Source organism: Molossus molossus, unplaced genomic scaffold (genome assembly GCF_014108415.1).
Source record: "Molossus molossus isolate mMolMol1 unplaced genomic scaffold, mMolMol1.p scaffold_m16_p_17, whole genome shotgun sequence".
In the NCBI taxonomy this organism is placed as follows: Eukaryota; Metazoa; Chordata; class Mammalia; order Chiroptera; family Molossidae; genus Molossus; species Molossus molossus.
This window is the reverse complement of record NW_023425352.1, coordinates 63,326,052-63,353,787: the sequence shown is the minus strand read 5'-3', so window position 1 is coordinate 63,353,787 and position 27,736 is coordinate 63,326,052. Positions and strand designations below refer to the sequence as shown.

The window sequence follows — 27,736 nt, the reverse complement described above, 5'->3', positions numbered from 1 at the left end:
CTCAGAGAAGGGACAGAATTCCAGAGTCACAGGAATCCAGAAGGTACATCACCAACAACCATACTGTTTTTTCCCTGGCCCTATCGGGGTAAAGCAAATAGAGATGTATTTGAGCAAAAGACCAACATGTGTGACCATTATTATATGTATTTTAACTAGTCAGAGAATTGTGAATTCATGAATGTATCTATGATATTATCCACCCTTGCCAGGGCTGGTATAAATACAAAGAAGGGGAACATTATCATCCATCTTGAGATAAATGGTAGAATGCCTTATAATAATTACATAGATTTATTTAATACTTATTTCCTCAAAAGGAACCTTTGTTCCATAAAGTATAAATGTTCTTATTGTGCTATCCTTATTAATTTTTATTTAAGGAAGTAAAGCACTTAAGGAAGTTTTCTATTAACCACTCACCATTTATCTGAGTCATCCTGGAAAATCAAACAAAATTTTTATATTTTTAATTTGTATTTGACTAAAAACCATTATGTGTTTCTAATGAATATCTTCCTGACTATTTAGATCTTGTTATGACAGATTTTTCTTGTAAGAAATGAAACTCTTGCAAACCCATGTCAGAGAAGAATGAGAAAGGAATGTAATGTCAAGTAGTAAGAAGCTCTGGTCAGAGAGAGGAGTTTTATAGTCAGTGTTCAGTACTGCATTTACATGGATGGTTGCATATTGTCCCACATGTTGGCTTTGAAGTGCTGATTTTCAAAGGGGTGCGAGCGTAGGTATGTTACTTTTTATCCAACTGCATTTAACTTTCTTGTGAAATACTGCTCCTATTTCATCAGATGGGGGTCTCAATTACATGAGGTGAACATTTGACTTGAACAGAACAAATCAGAATCAGCCCTGGGGTTTTGCTTAAACCTTCAAGAAAAGGTCCTCTTTCTCTTCTGAGACATACAGCTATAATGATTATATGAGCTAAGAGATGCTTCTGGAAATATTTGCCTGAAAATGAGTTCACCACAGAGAAAAGCAGATTTAAAAAATGAACAGAGCTAATTTGTGTCTCCATGAAACTGACTTCCTGGAACCAGTATCTAACTCATTTGTGAACCTTTTGGTTACATCAATGGTTTTCACCCTGTGGCACCTGGAGCAGCAGCAGCAGCAGTACCAGGGAACTTATTAGAAATGCAAATTCTCATGCCTTAACATCACCCTACTAAAGCGGACTCTCTGGAGCTTGGGCTCAGCATCCGTGTTTGAGCAAGCCCTCCAGTGGATCCTGATGTCTGCTGAAGATTGTGTACCCGTGGGTTACATGAATTGCTGTGCTTCATTTGCTTATTTAATCTCATGTATTATATAACCATTCTTGGATTTGCATGCTATTCATTTAATCATTCATTCACTTGTTCGTTTGATAAAATTTGCTAAGTTCTTAGAATCTATAGTATGCTTCTAGATGTTGAGAAAGAAAAAAAAATGAAGTTTAAAATTTCAAATAACTTTCAAAATAAGAGATAGCTAGGGATGATAAATATTTAAGCTGCCACTCTTCCACACACATGATAGTAACTCCTAAACAGATTGCTATCATAATCCTTTCCAATAAAATACTTCAGTCAATGCCAATCCAACAGAATAGGCACAAGATAATATACCAGCCATCTCTGGGACTGAAAGAAAAACAAACAATTTTATTATTTATTTTTAATTTTAAATATAAATTATATTTTGATATAAAGTGGTTTGGGTCATAATATATAGGATCTTTTCAGTGTGAGTCAATAACATTTTGGTTAATTCTCTTGGAACAATATATTTTATATTCTATTAGCATCACATAATATATAATGGTAATATATGTATCCATAGCATTTGAGATGTTATTTTTTTATTTTCAAGAATAAACACCTTTATTACATGAGTTAAGATAGGAGGAAAGAGGATTTATTTGCCTTTCTGGGCCTTGATTTTCCTCAAATAGAATTCCAGATCCTTGCTGAAGCATGTAGTTATCTGCATGGCCACGTGAGCCTGGATTTGGAGTGATGCATACAAGAAACTTGTCCTGCTAGAACTGCTCCTCTAGAAAACTGCTAATTTTGGCATTCTTTTTCCTTTATCATATTTCTCCTGAATTTTCTTTGATCATTTTGTTGTTGATCTTTTCCTTCTCAGGAGTCAGTTTGGCCCCCTCCTTGCAGCCCAGGTGCAGTGCATAGTGGGACTTGTATCAGTGTCAGTACAATGTACTGTCAGTGAACAGATGTATTCTTTACTAGGGTCTTGGTACAGATCAGTTCATTGTTGGCTACATTGTAGACAATATCAATAACCCTTGTTTTGCTCATGCAACACTGAGGTCTAGAAAAAGTTGCCATCTAGCAACATGGCTTGGTATTTCTTGTTGCCTCCCCACACATGGACTATTTGTATGTGGCAGGGGCTAATCTTAGCATTGGCAGCAGGACATCCCAGCTCATATTTCCACTTCTTGTGGTAAGACTTTCTCTTGTCCCAAGTCTTGCAGCACTTATGCCAGTTGTCCTCTAAAGATGCCCATGGCTTGGCGCCGGCTGGAAGGAGAAAGAGTGAGACGTTCTGTAGAATTTCAGTTAATTTACTTAAGAAACTTTTGGATGTGGTTAACATAAAATGCAATACTAATTTTACAGATGTGGTATTGATGCCAAAGATAATACTGCTTTGTACCTGTATTTCCTGCAACCTCACTGCACTCTGAGTTACCAATGGGTATGTAATATAATAAAACTTCTAATATAAATGTCCTTAGAAATATCAAAATGAGATCATACTGTCAGATCTTTTAGATCAGGTGTCATTGGGTGTTTTTCACCCAGGGAAGTGGGAAATGTGGGTGGGATGCAATGGATACAACATGACCCAATCTGTATTTGGAAAAAACCATTCTGGCATGCATAGATTGAAAGACACCAGAGTCAAGAATAGACCAGACAAGTGCCTCCAACTGCAAACTACAAGAATAGTCAAAGTAATAAATGAGTGAATAAATAGATAGAGTGCTACCTGCTTTTTTGGTAGACTATTTTTGGGAGGTGATGTGGAGAATTTGAGTTGAATTTTTTAAGCCTGTAAGCTCCATACTTTCTCTCTATTGGACAGTGTTAGGATGATGTCTTGGAAAGCACTTTGGTTCACTGGTTCTTAGAAAAACAGAATGAAGCTCAGGCTTAAAAAGCAAGAAACATCCATAAGTGTAGTCAAAGAGGTCTCTTAATTTCCTTCATAATTTTGTCACCATAGACAGAGTGCCAAAGAGTGTCCCCCACTGTCCAAGACAGTACTGGGAGAGGTTCTTAAACTGAGCATGCCAAAAGGTACAAAGATGAATGGGCAAAGTCCCAGTGCACCAAAAGCTAAAAAGATGAAGGGACAGGGCTTGAGAGCACCAAAAGCTAGAAAGAAGAATAGACAGGGTCTCAGCATACCCAAAAGCTAGCAAGATAATTGGATATCAAAAAGCCTATCCCTCCTATTCCTATAATATAGAGAGCTTGAGCAGAAAAGAGAAATGGTCCTTGAGACAGGAATCCACCATTCTCCCAGGTTGAGCAACACCTGAATAAAATCTCTTTCCTTTAGTACCAGCACCTGCCTCAGGAATTTGATTTTTGCTGTGGAAGGCAGCTGAACCTGCTTTTTTTTTTTTTTTTTTTGGTTTCAGTTTTTGGTGACTCTGCTGGGACAATGTGGACCTCGGTAAATCCTAAAGGGCTCAGGCTGGGGAGCCAGCTGCCTGTAGCAGGCCTACCCCAAGAGAGTGGGATTGTGGGGATTCCCAGCAGCTGCTAAGAGCTTTTCTTGGGGAATTTTCCTGCACCCCTTCTCGAGGTATCAGCTACCTAGAATACTTGGCTGGTGAAAGAAAATGAGTTTCTTAAGAGCAGACAGATTCCAAGACTGGGTAAGTCAAACTGGTGTGCAGACCAGGGTCCTGTATCTTTGCCAGTTGGGCTTTGTGCCACTTGGGCTTCATGCCTTTGGGGTTTAGTCAGAACTACCTGCGGTATAGGTTGACAGGATATAAGACACTAGGACTTACTTGTGAGCACTTGTTTAGAATAATGAAATTATGAATCCATGTTTTGTTTATGTTTCCTCTTTGGGGTCTTGCTATAGTTATGGTTTTGGGTTTGTACTTTTGTACCATCAGGGGTTGTTTTGTTTGAATTCCTGAAGGGAGCCAACTAGGCCAAATTTTAGCAGATTGGTCCATTTATAGTTATAATACAATGACTAAGAAATAATTGGTTTTCTATTAACACTGCTTGGCCTATGTATACTTTAGACTAAGGGAGAAAATGACCCCTAAATAATTCCCTAAATTCCTACACCATCATACAGCTAGAACTGCCAATGGTCAGAGAAATGGGACAAAATTCCTTATGTCCAGGTGTTTATGTATATATGCAATAAGGATCTGGCAAAGAAAGGGAGCACACTAATGATGAAGAGAAGATAATTGGCTTCAAAATCCATCCTGGATAGTAAGACACAGGAAGAAAAGGAAAATGAAGAGATGCATCTCTTTAATGCCTTGAACCCTAGGGAATGAGTATTAGCAGCAGGAAGATTCCCCTGTCACCACCCCATTTTTGGATACCTCTAAAATAAGTCCCAGAGGGGGTAGAAGTTCCATCTCTATATGATAAAGGAATGGCATTCCCTTTGAAGACCCTGCAGAGCACCCAATTTGGCCAGGGAGCAGCCCTATATTAAGCAGGACCATTCCCTGAGAGGCAATATCTTCTAGGTGGAATAAACTGAGAAGGCCATCCTGTTGACTACTATTAGGCCCATGTTCCATTTTCCACTTTAGATTTACTGAATTGGAAGAATTCCACCCCCCTCATATGGGGATAATCCTCAGAAAATGGCACATCTTATTACCTCCATTTTTGCCGCTTACCATCCAAACTGGGCAGATGTACAGCCTCTTCTTAACATCTTGCTAATATCAAATTATGAGCATCTAGTTATATAAATAAGGCCATTGAAGAGGCACATTCAACCAGTATTTCATAAATTATAAAAATGGGATTAAATCAATCACACCAGTCTTCCTATAATACCCCACTTGTCCAGTTAAAAAGCCTCACTCTAATGAATATTAATTTGTGCAGGAATTTAGGATCATATAGGATGTTGTCCAGAACATTCATTCTATGATACCCAACCTCTATACTTTGTTGACCATGGTACCCAGGTATAGAAAATAGTTTTCAGTCCTAAACTTGAAGGATACTTTTTTTCTGCAATCCATAGATGAACAGGCTCAACTATTATTTGTCTTTGAATGGCAAGATCCAGAAACTAAAGCCATGGTCCAATACTGTTGGACTGTATTACTATAAGGATTTAAGAATTCCCCAACCATACTTGGGGAAATATTAGCAAAATATTTAAGGGATGTTCAGTTGAGATCAGGAATTCTTCTACAATATGTAGACTGCTTACTAGTAGCTAGCAATACTTACAAAGACTGTTTGCTCAACACCATCACAGTCCTGAGTCATTTGGCAAAAAGAAGATATAAAGTATCACTGCACAAGGCCCAGATTTGCAAACAAGAGGTGGTATACCTGGGATTCTAACTGAAACAGGGCCCTAGGAGCTTGATGGCTGATCAAAAATAAGCCATCACTACAATAAAAATCCCAGAGAATTAGAGGCAGTTTCATGGATTCTTAGGAATTACAGGGTGTTGCTGAATTTGAATTTCAAATTTTGGCCTTATAGTAAAATTACTGTATAATTATTTGAAAAGACTAGATGCTGAGCCTTTTGAGTAGACAAGAGACTTCCAGACAGCATTTGACACCTTAAAGGAAAAACTGGCTTTGGATTCCACATTAGGAGTGTCCAATTTACAGAAATCAGAAAATCTGTACATTCATGAAAGATAAGGAATTGAACTTGGGGTACTAACCCAGACCCTGGGAAATACCCTTTAGCCCATAACCTATCTCTCATAGAAACTAGATCACACAACATAAGGATGGCTGCCATTCCTCTGGGCAACAGAAGCTACATGTGACATCTTACAGAAAGCAGAGAAATTCACTCTGGGGAAACCTACTATGGTATTTGTACCATACCAGGTTCTAACCCTACTGGAACAGAAAAAAACTATTGGCTGACAGCAGGGCCCATAGGAATATATCAGACCATTTTGTTAGGTAACACAATGTAAACTTATAAATCACTACTACCATAAACCTGGACACCCTACTCCTGGACTCAGAGGTAAGTTCAGACTTCCAACATGATTGCTTAGAAAGTATTGACAAAGTTTATACTAGTAGATTGGATCTACTGGACCCGCTGCTGTGTGAGCATAACTGGGAATTATATACAGAAGGGAGCAGCTTCATGGAGAATGGTCAATGACAAGCCAGTATGCAGGAGTCACCACACACGAGGTAACAGAAGCCCAAGCCCTTGCTGTAGGAACCTCAGCACAAAAGGCTGAACTGAACCTTCACCAGAGCCTTAGAACTATCCCAGGGAAGGAATGTTAACATCTACACTGACTCTAAGTATGCCTTCATGGTAGTCCATATCCATGGGGCAATATGCAAAGGAAGAGGTCTCTTAATGTTGGGGAATAAGAATATCAAACATTCAAAAGATATTTTAAATTGCTGGAGGCAGAGACTCTACTGAACCAGATAGCCATAATGCATGGCCCAGGACACCAAATGGACGGTTCCCAAACAAATCAGGAAACCAAACTGCTGATAAAGCAGCAAGACAAGCTGACAGAGGGTCACCACTACTTGGGCCATTAATTCCCCACCTGGACTTGTCAGAATTTAAACCCCATTACACAGAACATGATGAGGAATGGGCCTGTGAATGGGGACTGTCTGACACTGACCCTCATTTTATAGGAAGATAAACACTCATGGAATGATCTTACCCCCTCAAGCTGTAGTATATCCCATCCTCAAACACCTACAGGATGGAACTCATTATGGAAGGGATGCTTTAATGCACCTCATTAGACCACATTTGAAGGGCCCTCATTTACAAAGAACCCTTCAGAAGATTAGTCAAACCTGTAAGTTATGCACCAAGAACGTGTCCCAACAGGAAAGGGAGTACAAAATAAAGGGATCTGCCCTTTTGAAAACTGGCAAGGTGTCATTACACAAGTGCCTAAAACCACAGGAAACTTTAAATTCTTATTAGTTTTTATAGACACCTTTCTTAGATGGGTAGAGGCATACCCATAAAACTGAGAAGAAAACTGAGGTCACAAAACTTCTACTGAAAGAAATAAACCCTAGGTTTGGACTTTACAGCATTTAAGGTGGCAATGGACTGCTGTCCACTTCAGAAACCTCTCAGGAGATAGGACAGGCACTACAGAGTCAATGGAAACTGCATGCCTCTTGGAGACCAATGAGCCCTTTCACCCATTCCAGCTGGGAAACCGAGTCTTACTAAAGATCTGGAAGACTCAAGGTCCTGAACAGCAGTTACTGGAGCAATGGATCAGTCCCTATGATGTTCTTCTAACACCTTATTCTTTTCTAAAGCTCATGGAAATCAAGCCTTGGATCCACCACACTCGGATAAGCAGATGCTGCTTGAGGAGGACTCGGATCTTGCTGCTGCTGTCAGTACCACAAAGGAAAGCTGGACCTGCACACCTGAAAGAGATTTATTTATTTTTTTTTCTGAAAGGGACAGTGCCTCCCAAAGCTAAGTGACAATGTTGCTTTTTATTTTATTATTATTTTTTGAAAATTGCTATACTTCATGCCCATACTTGGACTGATAACACTTTTGTCCACATTTCTGAGACAGTGGCTTCCTCGGAAAACTTATCCCATGGTTGGGCGTGCCACTCAAATCCCCACTCAGGATTAGATTATGGGGATCCTGTAGTCTCTCCAGTTTCTTATTTCACTATAACTCTCCTTCCACTACTAAGCATACATCTCACTGGTTACTTGATTATACAGTAGGTCAATACAGTAAGTCTCACTTTGGAAGCCCATCTGCAACTCTGCCTCTTGAAATATGAAGCAGTCCACCAGCTTTGCTTGTCTGGCAGTGCCATCCTCTGGACACCATGTATGCTGCCTTCCCAAAACAGCAATCTTTCTGTTTTATGACCCCCATTTTTCTCTAGTAGATAGCAAGAATCTCTGGACCTCAAGATAAGTAAGATTTATACCTATTGATAGCAGGAAGAAACTACAGATGAGACCTCCATCTATTTACCTTTGTAAGATTACAAGGGTCCAGAGTTTTGAAGGGGGAATTATTACCATAGACAGTCAGCCAGAGCACTAAGGAGTCTCCCCCACTGGCCAAGCTGGCTGATTGGGAGGTTCTTACATGGAGTGTGCCAAAGTTAGAAAGATGGGTAAACAAGACCCAAGACACTGAAAACTAGAAAGATGAATGGAAAGGGCTCAAGCACACCAAAAGCTAGAAAAAATGAGTGGAAAGGGTCCAAGAATGCCCAAATGCTAGCAAGAAAAAAAAACAAACAAACAAAAGACACCACCCTTCCGTATTCCTATAAGTACAGGGGGCTTGAGCAGGAAGGAGAGATGGTTTCTGAAGTAGGAGTCTACCATTCTCCAAGGTCATGTGCACCTGAAAAAACCTTCTTTCCTTTGGCTTTTGTTGCAGCAGGCAGCTGAACCTGCAGATTTTTTTGGTTACAATTTTTCAATCCTGCTTCTCAAAACTGAAAGACAGGCAAAAAGGGGAAAGGGGAGGGAATCTTGTCCAGGATGAAAGTTGTATTCTAACACTTAAGTACCAAAGGGATACTGGGAGGCAACATAGCATACAGAAGTTAAGGAAGAGGGCCACAGGAGTCAAATGGAGGCCAATTACAAGGAGAATTTGTCATGTGTTCTCTCTGGACACAGCACTGATGGGATAATCTTATATCAGATTTCTGGCCAATTCTTAGGCATTTTGTTTAACCCTGTAAGCTTTCTACTTCAGTAGAATCTACCTCATCGTTGGTGTAGTGATTTTGTTTTGAAAAATACAAACAGGCCCTGGCTGGTGTGGCTTAGTTGTTAGAGCATCAGCCCACTCACCAAAGGGTCGCAGGTTGATTCCAGTCAAGGGCATATACCCTGGTTTCAGATTCGATCGCCAGCCCTGGTTGGGGTATCTGTGGGAGGCAACCAACTGATGTGTTTCTCTCACATCAATGTTTATCTCTCTCTACCCTCCACCCCAACCTTTCCACTCTCCCTAAAATCAGTGGGAAAATGTATTCAAACAAGATTGCAAAAACATGGAAATAAAAAATTCACATTAAAAGTCATGTGGTTCATCTTAATGAGCTTGGATTTAGCAATGGTTCCTTAAATACAATAACAAAAGCACAAACAACAACAAAAATAATAGTAATAGATAAATTGGACTTTAAAAATGAAAACTTTTTTTTCTCTTTTGCATTAAAGGACACTATCAAGAAAGCAAAAAGACAATCTACACAATAGGAGAAAGTATATGTTAATCACATATCTGATAAAGCTCTAATATCTAAAATAAAAAGAACTCTAATAACTCCATAACATAAAGATAAACCAAGAGAAAAAAATGGGCAAAGAACTTCAATAGCTATTTCTCCAAAGAATATATGCAAATGATCCACAAGCATATAAAAAGATGGTAACGGCTCTCTGCTCCTCTAATTAGTCAGACTGCTGCGTCTTCCTGCACAGTGCCAGCCTCAGCCCTGAGAAACAATGGTGAAGGTTGGCGTGAATGGATTTGGCCATATTGGGTGCCTGGTCACCAGGGCTGGTTTTAACTCTGGCAAAGTAGATATTGCCTCCATCAATGACCCCTCTATTGACCTCAACTACATGGTCTACATGTTCCAGTATGATTCTACTCATGGCAAGTTCAAAGGCACAGTCAAGGCTGAGAATGGGAAGCTTGTCGTCAATGGAAAGTCCATCTCCATCTTTCAAGAGTGAGATCCCGCCAACATTTAATGGGGTGATGCTGGTGCTGAGTATGCTGTGGAGTCCACATGTGTCTTCACTACCATGGAGAAGGCTGGGGCTCACTTGAAGAGTGGAACCAAGAGGGTCATCATCTCTGCCCCTTCTATGGATGCCCCCATGTTTTTGATGGGCATGAACCATGACAAGTATAAAAACTCTCTCAAGATTGTCAGCAATGCCTCCTGCAACACCAAATACTTGGACTCCCTGGCCAGGTTATCTATGACAACTTTGGTATAGTGGAGGGACTCATGACCACAGTCCATGCCATCACTGCCACCCAGAAGATCGTGAATGGCCCCTCTGGGAAGCTGTGGCTTGATCGCCGAGGGGCTGTCCAGAACATCATCCCTGCTTCTACCATCACTGCCAAGGCTGTGGGCAGGGTCATCCCTGAACTGAATGGGAAGCTAACTGGCATGGCCTTCCATTTCTCCACCCCCAATGTGTCTGTTGTGGATCTGACCTGCTGCCTGGAGAAAGCTGCCAAATATGATGATATCAAGAATATAGTTAAGCAGGCATCAGAGGGCCCCCTCAAGGGCATCCTGGGCTATACGGAGGACCAGGTTGTCTCCTGCGAATTTAACAGTGACACCCATTCCTCCACCTTCGATGCTGGGGCTGGCACTGCCATTAATGACCACTTTGTCAAGCTTGTTTCCTGGTATAGCAATGAATTCAGCTACAGCAACAAGGTGGTAGACTTCATGGTCCACATGGCCTCTAAGGAGTAAGAGACCTTTGGACCACCAATGCCAGCGAGAAAAAGGGAGGCACTCAACTTCTGGGGAGTCCAAGTCCCAAATTGATCCCCCAACACACTGAGATTTCCTAACAACTGACACCACAGAAATACAAAGGATCATTGAAACATACTGTGAACAATTTTACGCTAAAAAATTGGAAAATCTAGGAAAAATGGGCAATTTCTAGAAACACACAGCCTCCCAAAACTGAACCAGGAAGAGATAGAAAACTTGAACAGACCAATAACAACTAAGGAAATTGAAGATGAAATCAAGAAACTCCCAGAAAATAAAAGCCCAGGCCCAGATGGCTTCACAGGGGAATTTTACTGAACATTCAAAGATGATCTAATTATTCATTCTCCTCAAACTATTACAAAAAATCCAAGAAGATGGAACACTTCCAAACTCATTTTATGAGACCAACATAATGCTAATTCCAAAAACGGATAAAGACACTACAAAGAAAGAAAATTACAGCCCAATGTCCCTGATGACCACAGATGCCAAAATCCTTAACAAAATATTAGCAAATTGAATCCAGCAATACATCAAAATTTATTCATCATGACCAAGTGGGATTCATTCCAGGCATGCAAGGATGGTACAATATTTGCAAATCAATAAACGTGATACACCACATATACAAAAGGAAAGATAAAAACCATATGATCATATCAATACATGCTGATAAAGCATTCAACAAAATCCAGCACCCATTTTTTATAAAAATGCTCAGCAATGTGGAAATAGAGGGATCATATCTCAACATAATAAAGGCCATATGTGAAAAACCTATAACCAACATTATACTCAATGGACAAAAACTAAAAGCATTCCCCATAAGAACGGGAACAAGGCAGGGATGCCCACTTTCACCACCCTTATTTAACATAGTACTGGAAGTCTTAGCCACAGAAATCAGACATAAAGAAAAAATAAAGGAGATCCAAATTGGAAAGGAGGAAGTGAAACTGTCATTATTTGCAGATGACATTATATTGTACATAGAAAATCCTAAAGATTCCATCAAAAATCTACTAGATGTAAAAAATAAATTTGGCAAAGTAGCAGGATACAAAATTAACATCAAGAAATCGATGGCATTCTTACACACCAATGATGAAATCACAGAAAGAGAAACTAAAAAGACAATCACATTTACCATCACAGCAAAAAAAAATTAAGATACCTAGGAGTAAACTTAACCAAAGAAGTAAAGGACTTCTTCACAGAAAACTACAGGTCATTGAAAAAAGAAATAGAGGAAGATTTTAAAAAGTGGAAGCATATACCTTGTTCTTGGATTGGAAGAATTAACATCATTAAAATAGCCATACTACCCAAAGTAATCTATAGATTCAATGCAATCTCCATCAAAATACCAATGACAGCCCTGGCTGGTTTGGCTCAGTGGTTGGAGCATTGGCCTGTGGACCAGAGAGTCCTCGGTTAAGTTCCCTCTAGGGGCATGTACCCTCCCCCCAAATAAATAAATAAATAAAAATTAAGAAAATAAGAAAATACCAATGATATACTTCACAGAACTAGAACAAACACTCCAAAAGTTTATATGGAACCAAAAAAGACCCGAATAGCCACAGCAATCTTGAAAAAGAAGAACAAAGGAGGAGGGATCACATTACCAGATTTCAGGTTATACTACAAAGCCACCTGGTACTGGTACAAGAACAGGCAGATAGATGGAACAGAATAGAGGACCCAGAAATTGACCCAATACAATATGCTCAATTAATATTTGACAAAGGTGGCAAGAGCATACAGTGGAATCAAGAGAGTCTCTTCAATAAATGATGTTGGAAAAATTGCACAACTTCTTGAAAAAAATGAAGCTAGAACAGCAGCTTACACCATACACAAGAATACACTCAAAATGGATAAAAGACTTAAATGTAACTCTTGAGTTTATAAAAATTCTAGAAGAAAACGTAGGCAACAAAATATCAGCCATCATACACAATAGAATTTTCACTGATACATCACCTAAGGCAAGAGAAACAAAGGAGAACATTGAACACATGGGACTACATCAAACTAAAAAGCTTCTGTACAGCAAAAGAAATACCCATCAAAACAGAAAGGGATCCCACTCTATGGGAAACCATAATCACCAATGATGCATCAGATAAGGGGTTAATTTCCAAAATATATACAGTACTCATTGAACTCAACAAAAGAAGAGAAAGAAGCCAATTGAAAAATGGGCAGAGGACCTAAAGAGACACCTCTCCAAAAAGGACATACAAATGGCCAAGAGACATATGAATAAATGTCCAATGTCAATAATCATCAGAGAGATACAAATTAAAACAACTATGAGATATCACCTCACACCTGTCAGAATGGCCGCCATCAGCAAATCATCAAACAACAAGTGTTGTCCAGGGTGTAGAGAAAAGGAGACTCTAGTACACTGCTGCTGGGAATGCAGACTGGTGCAGCCACTATGGAAAACAATATGGTGTTACCTCAAACAATTAAAAATTGAATTGCCATTTGACCCAGTGATCTTACTTCTAGGAATATACCCTAAGAAACCTGAAACACCAATCAGAAAGAATATATGTACCCTTATGTTCATAACAGCACTATTTATAATAGCTAACATCTGGAAACAACCCAAGTGTCCATCAGTAGAAGAGTGGATAAAAAAGCTGTGGTACATGTACACAATAGAATACTATGCAGTTATAAGAAAGAAAGATCTCTTATTCTTTGAGGTGGCATAGAAGGACCTGGAGAGTATTATGCTAAGTGAAACAAGCCAAACAGAGAAAGACAAATACCACATGATCTCACTTATTTGGAGAATATAATGAACTAAACAAACTGCTGAACACAATTAACCCAGAGACATAGAGGTGGGGTACAGACTGACAATCCTCAGAGGAGAGGGGTTTTGTGGGGAAAGAGATAAAGCACAGAATTTACATGCATGTATGCATGACCAATGAACATAGACAACAAAACTGGGGATGGGGTGGGGGGAAGGGGAGGATGGTGTCAATGGGGGAAAAATGAGAAACATCTGTAACAAAAACTAATAAATAATTTTCTTTTTAAATGATGGTAACATCATTCATCACTAAAAAACTTGAAAATCAAAATCATAGTAAGATACCACTCCAAACCCACTAGGATGGCTATAACAATTTTTTAAATGTTTAAAGAATAGTATTATAACAGTTGCATAATGGGTAGACTAACAGATTGTTGGTCGGAATGTAAAACGGCACAACTGCTGTAGAAAACACTTTGGGGCTTCCTCAAAAAGTTAAACATAGACTTATCATATAACACAGCAATTCTACTCTTGGGTGTTTACCTTCAAAAACTGAAGCAAGTGTTGAAACCAAAGCTGTACATGAATATTGTAACAGTGCTATTTTATTGATTGATTAATTGATTGATTGAGTTTAGAGAGAGAGGAAGGGAGAGGGAGAGAGAGAACATTGATTGGCCACCTCCTGCATGCCCCCTACTGGGGATTGGGCACAAACCTGGGCAGGTAGCCTGACTGGGAATCAAACCTGCAACCTCTTGGTGCATGGATCGATGCTCAACCACTGAACTACACCAGCAGGCTGTAACAATGCTATTAACTAAAGCAGAAAGATGAGAATAACCTATGTGTCTGTCAGCTGATAACTGGATAAACAAATGTGATATATCCATATACTGAAATTATGTGGCCATAAAAAGGAATGAAGCACTCATACATCCTATAATGTGGAAGAACCTTGAAAAGTTAAAAAAGCCAGACATAAAAAAAAACATTCTATATGATTTTACTTATATAAAATATCCAGATTAAACAGCTCCATAGAGACAGAAATCAAGTTAGTGTTTGCCAGTGGTTACAGAGAGGTGGTAATGAAAAGTGACTTTTTAATGGAGTGATTAAAATAATCTGAAACTTGATAGTGGTGATATTTGTATGTACATTGTGAATATATTAAATGTACTGAAGTGTATATTTTAAATAATATATTTCATTATGTGTATTTCACCACCCACGTACACATACACACACTAGATTTCTAGTGTAGGAAACAGATCATTTTATTTTCACACAGAGTAAATAAAATAATTTCCTGATACCTCAAAATCCCATGAAATGATGCAGTGAGAATCAGATGTCGCCTACACATGCAGTAGAACTTGCACCACAGAAGAGAAATTCCAGAATATAAGAACTCAATGTACAGAGACCTGTTGGCATACCTGCCATTCACCCTCCTGAGACAGAGAGAAAACCTTATCTTTTACTCAAGAATATAAACAAATCCTTTCTTGGACAGGAAAGAAAGTCTTCTACCCCAGAATGTACGCAATTGTCTGAAGAGAGATTTTTAAAAATTCACAAAATATGCCCTGACCGGTTTTGCTCAATAGTTAGAGCATCAGCCCTCGGACCAAAGAATCACAGATTCGATTCCTGCCAAGGGCACGTGCCTCAGTTGCAGTTCATTCCCAATCCCGGTTGGGGTCCTGTGGAAGTTAACCAATCGATGTGTCTATCTCACATAGATACTTTTCTCTTTCTCTCTCTTCCTCCTCCCTCAATCCCACTCTACCTGAAGATAAATGGAAGAATAGCCTTGGGTGAAGACACTCAATACCTTGGCATGAGCTCATATTTTGATTATGATGCTTTCCTTATGTTAACCCCATTTATTCCATTTCAATCTTAGACTTCTTTAACATGGAAGAAGAGAGAGTTCTTTTTGGAATTCAAACAACAAAGTATAATTAATCTTGGCCCAAGTCCTGACCCCGAAGCTCCTCTTCCTTAAGTAGTAAATAACCATATTAATGTGATGGAAAAGGGACAAGGATTGTCAGGGATGGGGCAAGCTTGTGGATGACAAGAGAGCAAACCAGTTAGAATTATTCAGTCTAGTTACAAAGACGTGAGAAGCTACCCACACTCCCCACTTACTGGCCGACAATCAGAGTAATGTAGTCTTAGTGATCTGTGACAACAAAATGCTATTAGGTCATTTATTAACTCCTCCCATAGCATTAACCTTTTCACTACCTTACAGGCCTGAGGCATGATAGTAACATCCCAGTGACCTTAGAATAAGAATGGATAAATATAGTGGAAGAGGAAACGGGTCTGTTTTCAGAGGGAAACCATAACTTACACATACTGAACACATATCCTGTGCCTGTTGGCCCAGATTGGAAACTACAGTCATTTAGAGCTTGAACTGTACTCCTTTGGTCACTGAGGTACAATTGTTTTTGAAAGATTAGGGGTGTACCTGTTTATAATTTCAGCTAAGTGGGGCAAAAAATATGCATGTATATCCCACCTCCTTCCTAAGCAATCACATGCCAAAAATCCTGAGGAAGTTTGCAAACTAGGGTTTCAGGACCTATAGGCAATTGCCAAGGCTCTAGAACTATGTACATGCCCTCCACACACAGTAATAGTTTTCACCTTTCATACTCACAGTAGTTTCAGAAGTTATTCCATAAATACTCTTTATTAAAATAACTCAGTGTAAAGGCCCAATCTGATAACAATAGCATGGAATCATAATACCATGCTAAGGTAGTACAAATACTGGTTGAAACAGGTGAACTTCTGTTTCTTCATTTGTGAAATAATAATGCATAACTCAAAAGTTAAGTTGTGAGGCTCAAGGGGATATTTCACATTAAGCACAAAGCACAAGATAAGTATGAAAATATTGCCTATTACCGTCATGACAATTTATGGATGAGGAGACAGTTAAATGAGGTACTCAAGGTAATAGATCACTAGTAAAAAAGCACAAGCACATTTTAGTTTCTCTTACGAAATATTCATATATTATAGGTGATAACCCTAGGATCTAAGACAACAGGGACAATAAAATGTCAGTTCCAAAAATGGAAACCATTTATCCAACAAATAAATATTAAGTTTCCAATTTACAGAAAAGAAGACTAAGTCTGAGTGTAATTGAAAATACACTATATATGTGTGGACTTGAATCCAACCTTGCATAGCTACCCAATTTACACTGGTAATTACTAAGACTGATTATTCACCTGCAAGTAGAGTCATTATGTGGATGATATATTTTTTAAATGTCTACAATAATAAATAAGCATCTTTTCTACTCTGACACAGATTGCCTTTCTCATGGCTACTTCTTTTTATGGTATATGTCTTATCTTTAAAGAAACCCTTTATAAGAAACTTTCCTGTCCTTTTCCCAAAGAGGATGCCATCATTAGGCTCTAATATTGCATCATGTGTTTTTCTTAGAAAGCTAATAAAATTTATAATTGTATAATTTTATGATTAATTATGTTTTTTAATTTGTCCTCTACTAAACTGTAGGGTCCAGCAGGAGCTAAGATTACATCTGTTGCTTTAACTATACTTTTTATAGCATCTAACACATTTCTTTGTATCTATACATGTCCAGTAAATATTTATTGCATGAATAGAAAATATTAAATAAGTAAATAGTTTTTTAAAGGAAAAAGCAAGATGACCTTCAACTGAGTTGCTGGCAAAATAAATTACTTTTTAATTTTATTTTTGTAATTACAGTTTATATTCAATATTATTTTGTATTTGTTTTAGGTGTACAGCATAATGGTTAGACAATCTTAAATTACTTTTTATAATTAATAACAAGAAGAAACAGGCAAAGTGTAAAGGATGGTTAAAGCCTTAAAAAGAACAGTAATCCTCAAGGACAATGTTCTTTTTATTCAACCTAAGTGTCACTGGAAAAAATGATATTGAGTCTAAATTGGTTACTTTAGAAATAGCTGCTCCTCTGGGGAAAAAGTTATAGAGACTTCCATATCAGTGAACACAATTAGTTTATTGTTCCTGTGTGTGAAACTGTCTGAAGAGGAAGAAGTTAAATCTATAATCTATTTGCTTCCTTTACCAGGGGAGACTTTTAGGGGAAAGAAAAGAAAGATAGGTTATACTGTCTAATATCATTGACAGCACAATAACTAGACCTATACGCAAATGGATGAATGATAATTGTTAGGAAAGTGGTTCTTATCTATTGAATAAGGATGTCTCTTTTTAAAGATTGCTTATAACAGAAGAAATGAATAAAGAGAAGGAGAAAAGGAGGAGCAGGAGGAAGAAGAAGAAGAGAAGGAAGAAAAATAATAATTTATGATTTATGAGATATGCCTCCCTGGAAATTATCACCAAAGTTAGAGTATAAAATGAAGATGACTCAGAGACAAAATTCTTTCTATCCCTGTATATATCTTAGGGAACTTATCTATTCTGAGCCAAAATGTGTGTTCAGTATAAAAACAAATACACCTGAAGAGTTGCTTTGATTTCCTGGAGACCTTAATCTGCTTCTGAGCTTCTTGATTGTATTCCTGAAATTACTAATAAAGCTTTACATGGGGTAAGATTTTTTTATTCATTTGAGTTTAACAATCAGATGCTTTGTGTTACTTCACCTCAATGATCCTCTTCTACCAAAGCACATTCCAGCTATGAATGTCCATGTAAAATTTTGACGCTGGCCAAGGAAACACTAAAAACACATCTCTATGTAAAAATGCCAAATCATTTTGCTTCCCTGCCAAAATGAGACACACTGCTTTGAAAGTATCTTTGCCCCATACTTTTCCCTCTTCTGGAAATGTAGACATGATTCCTAGAGAAGCAGATGCTGTTTTCTGACCAGAAGAACCAATGAATGAATGAATGAATGAATAAACAAACAAACACACAAATAAATAAATAAATAAAAAGTCCAAGAATTTAAAATAAGCACAAGACAAGCAAATCTCTATTTAAGCTACTGTAGACTTTTTGGTTGCTTTCAACTGGAAGAAAAACATTTCTAAAGGAGAACACACCTATTAAAATGTCTGTAATTATCTCAGTTAATGTTGTGGAAGGCCAAATAAATTTTAAAGTGTTATAGATACAAACTCTCAATAAACTCATGTGATATTCAGATACTTCCAGTATAATCCAGATATTTGTTATAATAGACATACACACAGATAAAACAATGATTTCCTTAACTTCACGTTTCAGACATCTTTATCCACTGAATAGCTGCTTACTCTACACAACCCCTATACATAGAACCTATACTATATGTCCACTATTCACTCTGTATATCGAGCTTCTGAACTAGGGAAAGTTCAGAAAATGGAAAAGTTCTCAGAGAGAGCTCATATTATTTCTTGGTCTTCACAGTAATCATACTTCATAGGTGAGGGCATGTTTTTAATTTAAAATTTACTATTTGTTTCACAACTGCTTGGAAATCTCAGTTTTCATCAGATGATGAACTCTGATCCCCCCCCCCCCCAATCACCCACTTCATTTCATCATGTGGATTTAGAATTAGACAAATTGAATCTGATTCACTGGGGATTTGACACATAATTCTTTTATCTCTTGCACCATAATTTACTTATATCTAAAATAATGGGAAGGAGTCCTACCTCACTTATTTTATTTTATTTTTAAAAAATATTTTTTCTTTATTGATTTTAGAGAGAGAGGAAGGGAGAGGGAGAAGGAGATAGAAACATTGATAAGAGAGAACATTGATTGGCTGCCTCCAGCAAGCCCCCATTGGGGATTGGACCCACAACCTGGGTAATGTACCCTGACTAGGAATTGAACCAGTGACCTCTTGGTGCATGGGTTGACATTCAACCAGTGAGTCCCACAGGTCAGGCCTCATTGTTGCTTTAAAAATGAAAAGAGAACATCTTTTTATGGAGTATCTTTTTCCCTTCTGTACTGGTAAATGCAAAGTCTGTGGCAAAACTCATGAATTTTGAACTGTCGGTGCTTAAATTTTTCATTGTTCACTCAGATGAGAAAAAGGGCAAGGCCAAGGAATCAGAGTCTTAGACTGAACTCCATTAATTTATAACTGAATCCAAAGAGAAACATAAATGATATCCCCAAATGACTTCAAAATTATCTTCTTAGAGGTGCAAAAGCCACGTTGTCTTTTGTAGTGGGCAGCATTTATGTGGAAATTAGGGTAGTTTAAGAAGCCAGAGCAATGTTCTGTTCTGCCCTAGGATGTGTCTGTGGGACGTTTCATTGCATGTTTATTGAAACTTCAGATGAGAGCACAGTTATATAGCAGAAGTGGCCTCTGGGGCTCTTACCCAGGGGTCATGATCAAACTCAGGATTTATTCTTACACACTTATGAATGCACTCATACCACATAAATGAGGAGAATATAAAAGCTGATTTTATCAGGGAGAGCCAAATATGTAAAAGAAGCTATTGGAGAAGATCTGGTATGGCAGGCAAACTTCTCAGATGGCCACAACAATCTCTCCCCCCTGGTTGTTATACCTTGGACAATCCCCTCCCCTTGACTCTGTAAGAACCTTTCTTCCTTCTAACCAATAGATTATGGCAAACATAATGAGATGCCACTATCTTGGCTAAATTACATTACATAGCAAAGGTGAGATGTCACTTCCATGATTAGGCTAAGTTATGTAAGACTGTCTTGACAGACTGGAGCAAGAAACTCTTATTTCACTTAAGCTAGATACTGTACTCTCAAGTACCTGTGGTAAGGCCCATATGGAAGAGAATTGGAGGTGGCTTCTAAGATCTGAGAACCTTAGTGCCATAGCCACAAAGAAATCAATTCTGCCTACAACCTGTATGTGCTTGGAAGCAGATAGTCTCCGCAGTTAAGCCTCCAGATGAGAACACAGCTCAGTCTACATCTTGACAGTAACCTCGTAAAATCAGAACATCTTTCTAAGTCATGCTCAGCCTTCAAACCCAAGGAAACTATGAGTTAATAAACACGGATTGTTTAAAGCCACTAAGTTTGTTGTGAGTTATTACACAGCAATAGAAAACTAATTCAACTAGTGAAGCCATTGGCATCAATGAGGTTCAGTTCCAGGGTAACATGACAGGAAAATGGTACTGGATGGGACTTATTTCCTAAAAGGACTAACTAGAGTATTAGAGAATATATAAATAAATTACTTGAGAATGATATCAGACACTAAATGAGTCTGAGGCCGCCAATCACTACTTGAGCTAAATTAAGCAGAGGCAGGAATGAAACATATATGAGCATTTATTCCAATAAAGCAAGCTGTATGGGGAGAGCAGTACATCATCTTCAACATTCTGCCCTGACTTTTTCTGCCAGCTGGTTGATTATATATGGGTGAGTGAGAAGATAACTAGGTGCAGCTGGGAGAATACAGGGAAAGAGCAGGTAGTGTGCAGCCTGGCCTTCAGGAACTTGAAGTACAATAATAAGGTGGCTAATCTTCTGTGATTTTACAAACAGCTCAGCCTATTCCTGGGACCATGGTCACCATTCCTGAGGCAAACTCCCTGAGGGTGTCTGGCCGTGTCACATCAACAAAATCAAAGCATGTCCTGACTGGTCTATTCTCAAAATGTATTTCTTTTCTGAGTAATAGACTCATTCGGGCTCCAAGGCATCTTATCTTTTTACAGCCTTGTTTTTCTTCTTGCAGCGTATCCTCCAGTGTTCCAGGGTCTGTAAGAAAATCTATCTATAGTAAGGTGAATAATCATGAAAACAACTGTGGTTCTATTCTTATTATGTGCCCTTCCCCCATCAAGAACAATGCAGGACTTGAGTTACCTATACAAGGGCTCATTATATAGGTAGAGATTAATGGCAAATCAGGCTCAAAATAACTTAAACATTTGTATATTCTGTAAATGGAAATTAATTTTAGACTGTAATAAGGAATGAAAGCATTTATTTGAGCGCTGGCTTGATGCTCAGTTGGTTAGATTGTTGTCCTGATATGCCAAGTTTACAGGTTCAATCCCAGGTTGGGTGCACATTCAGGAATGAACCAATGGGTTCACAGGTGAGAGGAACAACAGTGGATATTTCTCTTTATCTCTTTCCCTTTCTCTCTAGAAAGTAAATAAAAGAAAGCATTTATACACTGGCCAGTTTTGCTCAGTGGTTAGAATATCATTCCTCATACTGAAGGGTTGCAAGTTCGACTCCCAGTCAAGGGCATGTAGCTGGGTTTCAGGCTTGATCCCCGGCCCTGGTCAGGATGTTGTGGGAGGCAATCAATTGATGTGTTTCTCTCATGGCAATATTTCTTTATCATTCTCTCTCTCCCTCTCCTTCTCTCCCTTCCACTCTATTAAAAAGAAAATCAATGGCAAAATATCCTCAGGTGAGGATTAATAAACAAACAAACAAAAGCATTTATTTGAGCAAAAAGGACCTACAGATTCAAATGACAACTTAAATTGTGTTCCACTGAGACAAAGGAGAGGCTATTTTTTAAAAATATATGTTTTTGTTTATTTTTTAGAGAGGGAAAAAGGGAGGGAGAAATAGAAAAATCAATGAGAGAGAGAAACATCGATTGGCTGCCTACTGCATACCCCCCACTAGGGATCAACCCCACAACCCGGGCATATGCCCTGACCAGGAATCAAACCAGGACCTCTCAGTCAATGGGATGGTGCTCAATACACTGAGACACACTGGCTGGGCAAGGGAGATCATCTTTCATAGCAAAAGTTTCCACCCAGGTTTTCCCACAAGGTCCATTTTATGTAAATAAGGCATTCAAATTGTAGTTCTAATGGGATGGGACACATGTAATGCATGGGTCGAAAGGTGAAAGCAGGGCTTCCCTGCAGTGGTTGACACACGCAGACCATGTAAACAAGCAGGACATGACGAGGGAATTCCAGAGTTCTGTCTGAAGTTCTTCCAGTTGTACAGAATGCAGGAGCCCCTGTCAGTAAATGGCACTAGGCCCTTACTATTTATAAAATTCGGGCTCTTGGTTAATCATGTGGAGTCCATCTCAGCAGATAAATTCCTTCTCAGGTTGAACATCAAATGAATCTTTCTTCTCGGGATTCACAATTCATTCAGAAATATTACTAATGACAAAACTGATAAGAAAGTAAATGAACTAGAAGAGAGATCTAAAGAAATTACTCAGAATGAGGTGGAGAAAAAAAAGAAGATGGGAAATATTGAGGATAGGTGAAAAGAAACTTCTCTCTCCAGAGTTGTGAATCAGAAACTCTGGGGGAGGGTGTGGCCATCTGTGCCTTCCTTGCAACTGATTCTGATGCACAGCCGAGTCTGCAAACCACCGAGAAAAACTAAATGACGTAAAAGGAACACACCGTGACTTTAAAAAGTGATGTTACTAAAAATTGTCTTAATTCTACTATTTTTGTATCTTTTTGCAATAACATAAAAAGGGAGAAGGAGCTCTGGCCAGTTTGACTCAGCTGTTAGAGCACTGGCCCGCGGACCAGAGAGACCCAGGTTTGATTCCTGCTGAGGGCATGTACCTCGGTTGCAGTTTGTCCCCTGTCCCTGTTGGGATTGTGTGGGTCGCAACCAGTCTATGTGTCTCTCTCACATTGATGTTTCTCTCTCTCTCTTCCTCCCTCTCTTTCTCCCACTCTATCTGAAGATAAATGCAAAAATGTCCTTGAGTGGGGATAAAAAATAAAAGAGGGAGGAGAAAGAATGTCTGCTCATTAAAAGCATGTTGCTTTAACAGAAACTGTAAGCACAACTAAAACTTTGTTACATGCTTTGCACTGGATGTTTATGTTCCTACAGAACTCATAGGTTGAAGCCCTAATGTTATGGTATTTAGAGGTGAGCCTTTGAGAGGTAATTAGGTTATCAGAGCAGAGTCCCCATGATGGGATTAGTATCCTCATAAGAAAGTGGAAAGAAGCTAGTTCTTTTTTTGTTTTTTTCCAACATATGAGGATACAAGAAAAAGATGGCTTTTGTAAACCAGGCAGAAGGCTTTCACCAGGGACCCGCCATGCTGGCTGCCTAATCCTGTACTTCCAGCCTCTAGAACTGTGAGGAATAAGTAGTTGTTGTTTACATCACCCAGTCTATTGTGTGTTGTGTTGTAGTAGTCTGAACTGAATACGATGGAAGTAAAGAGAACTGGTTTTTAAAAGAATCAGAAGAAAAACAAAAGGGGTATTGGAAAACATTGAATTTTCACTTTGTTTTAATGTCACATTGCTATAAAATAATTAGATAATATATAAAGCAACCATGATTCTTTTTATTTGCATAGAGTAAGGGGCATTTTATTTTATAATAAATCTGTTTTAAAATACCACTGTTCTCTTGGGACCTGAAATTATTATTTTTCCTTACTTTGACACTGTAGTTAAATAGAGGTATATATATTCTTTGACATATCCCAGGTAACAGAGGATTGGAAACTTCCCAAACTGCAAGCATAATTAATGAGCCCAACTGATAAATTGTGTAAAGTCAAAGGAGTAGGTACTTTCTTCACACATACCCATCCAACAAAATATATGTACGTGATCTTTCAAATAACTTTTAAGCGCTAATTGTTACTTTTTTTTTTTTTTTTTTTTGTAGTATGTGCCACTAGCGGGAACTGAACCCGGGACTCTCTGGTCTGCAGGCCAACTCTCAACCGCTGAGCCAAACTGGCCAGGGCGTTACTTTTGTATATGTTAAATACTTTTCACATTTTAAAGATAATCAGTTTTGAAGATACATTTTAAAATCTTGAAGTTAGGAGAATAATACTGGCAAAAAAGCAAATCAAGTGTTGGAAAACAAAAACTAGAAAAACCTTGGATCATTAAATTCACAAGAATACTTGTACAGAATTTATGTAAGTATCTTTTTAATATTAATAATTAAAAAACTGCTTTTGAAATTCTTTCTCTAGCAGTGAATATTTTAAATATTAAAAATGTGTGCTCTTTCTAAATCTTGCTTAATTCTGGAAAACAATTTTGCAACTTCCTTAATATAGACCCCTTTTGAGAAAAGAAAACTATGACAATTTTGTTTGTGTGGTGTTATGGACTGAATTGTATTACTCCACCAAGTTTTTATGTTGAAGAGTTAACTGCTAATGTGACTCTATTGAGAGATAGATCCTTTCAGGAGGTAATAAAGGTAATGAAGGTCATAAGGGCAGGTCCCTAATCCAATAGGATTGGTATTCTTATAAGAGGAAGAAGCATCAGAGTTCACTCTCTTTCTGAAAGCACAGAGAAAAGGCTGTGGAAACAAACCCTGCTCCCACCTTGATTTTGAATTTATAACCTCCAAAACAAGCAGAATATAAATTTCTGTTGTTTCAGCCACTCAGTCTGTGGTATTTTGTTATGATAGCCCAAGCTGAGTAATACATGTGGTCATAGATTAATATTTCTAGAACAGTGACTGGGACAAAGAAGGTGTTCCAAAGATATTTGTTGAATAAAGAAATAAATGCAGAGAATTGTCAATAGTTACTATGGCCAGAGTTGTCTTAACTTTAGATTATGTCTCAAAAACAAAATCTATCTATAGAAACCAATCTGCAAGCATCTAGTGAATGTTATTTTATACTCTTTTGTAAAGTGCACTTTTTTAAAAAAAGTGTGTACCTATGCTTGTGTATGACGAGTAAATTCTTACAGTATGAAACACATTTGTCTTGTATTTAAAGTATAAGTAACGTAAAATAAGAGTAAGAGAATCACTCTTGACATGCACTGGCCTCTACCTTCAGGGTCTCAGTGCAACATTGTTCAAAGTACTGGAGCAGGTAGATAGATAATTGACACCTTAGGGCAAAACCCTGTGTTGCCTATAAAAACATAGGAACTAGACAACAAAATGATTTAATATATTTATTTTTTATATCAGAAGTCATGTCAGTAACTTCCTCAATGAGCTCATTAGAACAGAACTAGATATTGGGCCCCACTTAATAAAAGGAAAGATAGGAAATGTGTGGGAGCCTAGGGATAGTAGTTGAATAGTAAATGTCTTTTCCACACAATCAATCTTTGGTTCCAAGTTTTAATGACTGTTTCTTGACCATATTCTAGTACCAAATATTTTATCATCAGAATTTGCTCAGGAAAATACTTTGGAGATTTAGTACAAGAAATTAAGTACATACAGTACATTTGTAAGGAGTGATGTAAAAGTCAGAAAAACAAATAAATGATCTTAGGGAAGCAAGAAGCTGTGTGAATCTGCAATGATACCAGACCCTCTTGCATTAAAGCAGACACTAAATGCCTAATAAGATATTTATCACATTTGAATAGAGTTTATATTATGCTTATTCTGAACTTATGTCTGATTTTGTCTGGTAATTACAGAATTTTATGAGCAAGCAGTAATAAGATGTGGCTATGAAAATAATAATTTTTCCATCATGGAAACGCTACACTTTTATATTTGGGATTTTCTTGAACAATTAATACACAATATCATATTTATGAGAAAAAATTATGTAGTAACCAAAACTAGAACATAACTGGGAATTCGCTGACCAAAAAAGTATGGGACCTATATGAAAAAAAAATCTCTTTGTTCTCTCTCTCTCTCAAAGAAACAATAACAATGTAACAATGTGCAATCTGGCAAGTGGATAAGGACAACCAATGGCTTGCAGGTGTGATTGATGGAAAGCAACACAAGAGTGTTGGTAACACTGTTGTAAAAATTAGGGTTAGAAAAAATTAATTAAATTTTAATTAGATCTACCATTCAATAAAGTATATTATACTGTGTTGTCTAAATGGATGCATCTAATGTGTAAGATTGTGTTTTTCATGGTGATATTTCTGGTTTAAAAGAATCGTAAGAGGAAGACAGTTGGTTAATTTGGCCCACTCAGAGATAAATTAACTTAATTAGCAATCATTCCTTGAAGGGGATCCAATAAAATTGCATATTCAATACAATATTTTCTCATCTATGCATCCTTTCATTCACTTACTTGTTGATTCATTCAACAAATAATTACTGCTTGTCTTCTACATCCTATTTAGTATTCTAGGCATTATAGATATAAATAAAAACAAGATAGACATAGGATATAGTATAAATGTTTTATGTTCACTGTCACAGGGACTAAATTTTTATAATGTGTATTAAAATGTCCAACCATCTATTGATTTCCCTTGTGATTCAGCTCCTATACTTTATTTGCATTTTGAGGTTGAGTAGGAAGAAATATGAGCCCATAAACATATTGTCTCTTTGACAAAACATGTTAAATCATTGGTGGAGTTAGAAACTGACCATTATAAGCATGGATGCTATGTTGTACACCACCTCTGGGAGGCAAAGCACAGTACTCCAAGTGCAGTATCCCTATTTCTTAGCAAAATGAGAGAAGGATTTTTAGCATTCCAACTTTGGAAAAAAGTTAATCTAGAAGAAGTTAACAATTTAGCTCATCACTGTAACTTCACAAATATTGTCTTCTGTTCGGGAAGCCCACATTCTAGAATTCTAAGTTGTCTGAATTAAGAAAACTATTATAATGCCTAACAGATTCATGTTCTAATACCCTCTAAAGAGAAATTACTCATCCAAGTACACACAGTGATTCAGAAGTGAACCTAGAGTTCACTTTAAGCTGCACACCAGCACCTATCAGATTAACTAAATGGTCTCATTTAGCTTTTTCTCTTTTTATTTCAAGATTACATAAAGTTATAAAACTAGTACAATGTACATTTTTGAGCCATTTGAATATAAACTGCCAACATGATGCCACATCATGCTAGATATAGACATTCTTCTAAAAACTAATTCAATTATTGAAAAAAAGTAAAATAAAACATATTGATATATTAAAATATCACTACCATTGACACATTAGCTCCAATGTATTGCAATTGTATTTAGTTGTCATATCTTCAATATGAAATAGTTCTTCAGTCTTTATTGACTTCCACAAACTTCATCCTTTGAAAATTACAGTCCAGTTATTTTGTAGAATATCCCTCAATCTGGGCTAGCTTGATGTTTGTTCATGATTAAATTCATGTTATTTAATTTGGGATATTTCTATTTGGGTAAAAATATCACAAAAGAGACTCTGTGTTCCTCTCATTGCCTCCCATCAGGTGGTGACCAATACTGATTTGTCCCATTAC

The 27,736-nt window shown here is 37.7% G+C and overlaps 2 pseudogenes; one reads left to right on the top strand and one right to left on the bottom strand.

The window, feature by feature from the left end:
• Positions 1-1,920: 1,920 nt before the first annotated feature.
• On the bottom strand, positions 1,921-4,911 carry LOC118632103 (annotated as a pseudogene).
• Positions 4,912-9,749: 4,838 nt separating this feature from the next.
• LOC118632505 lies at positions 9,750-10,750 on the top strand (annotated as a pseudogene).
• The last annotated feature ends 16,986 nt before the right edge of the window (positions 10,751-27,736 follow it).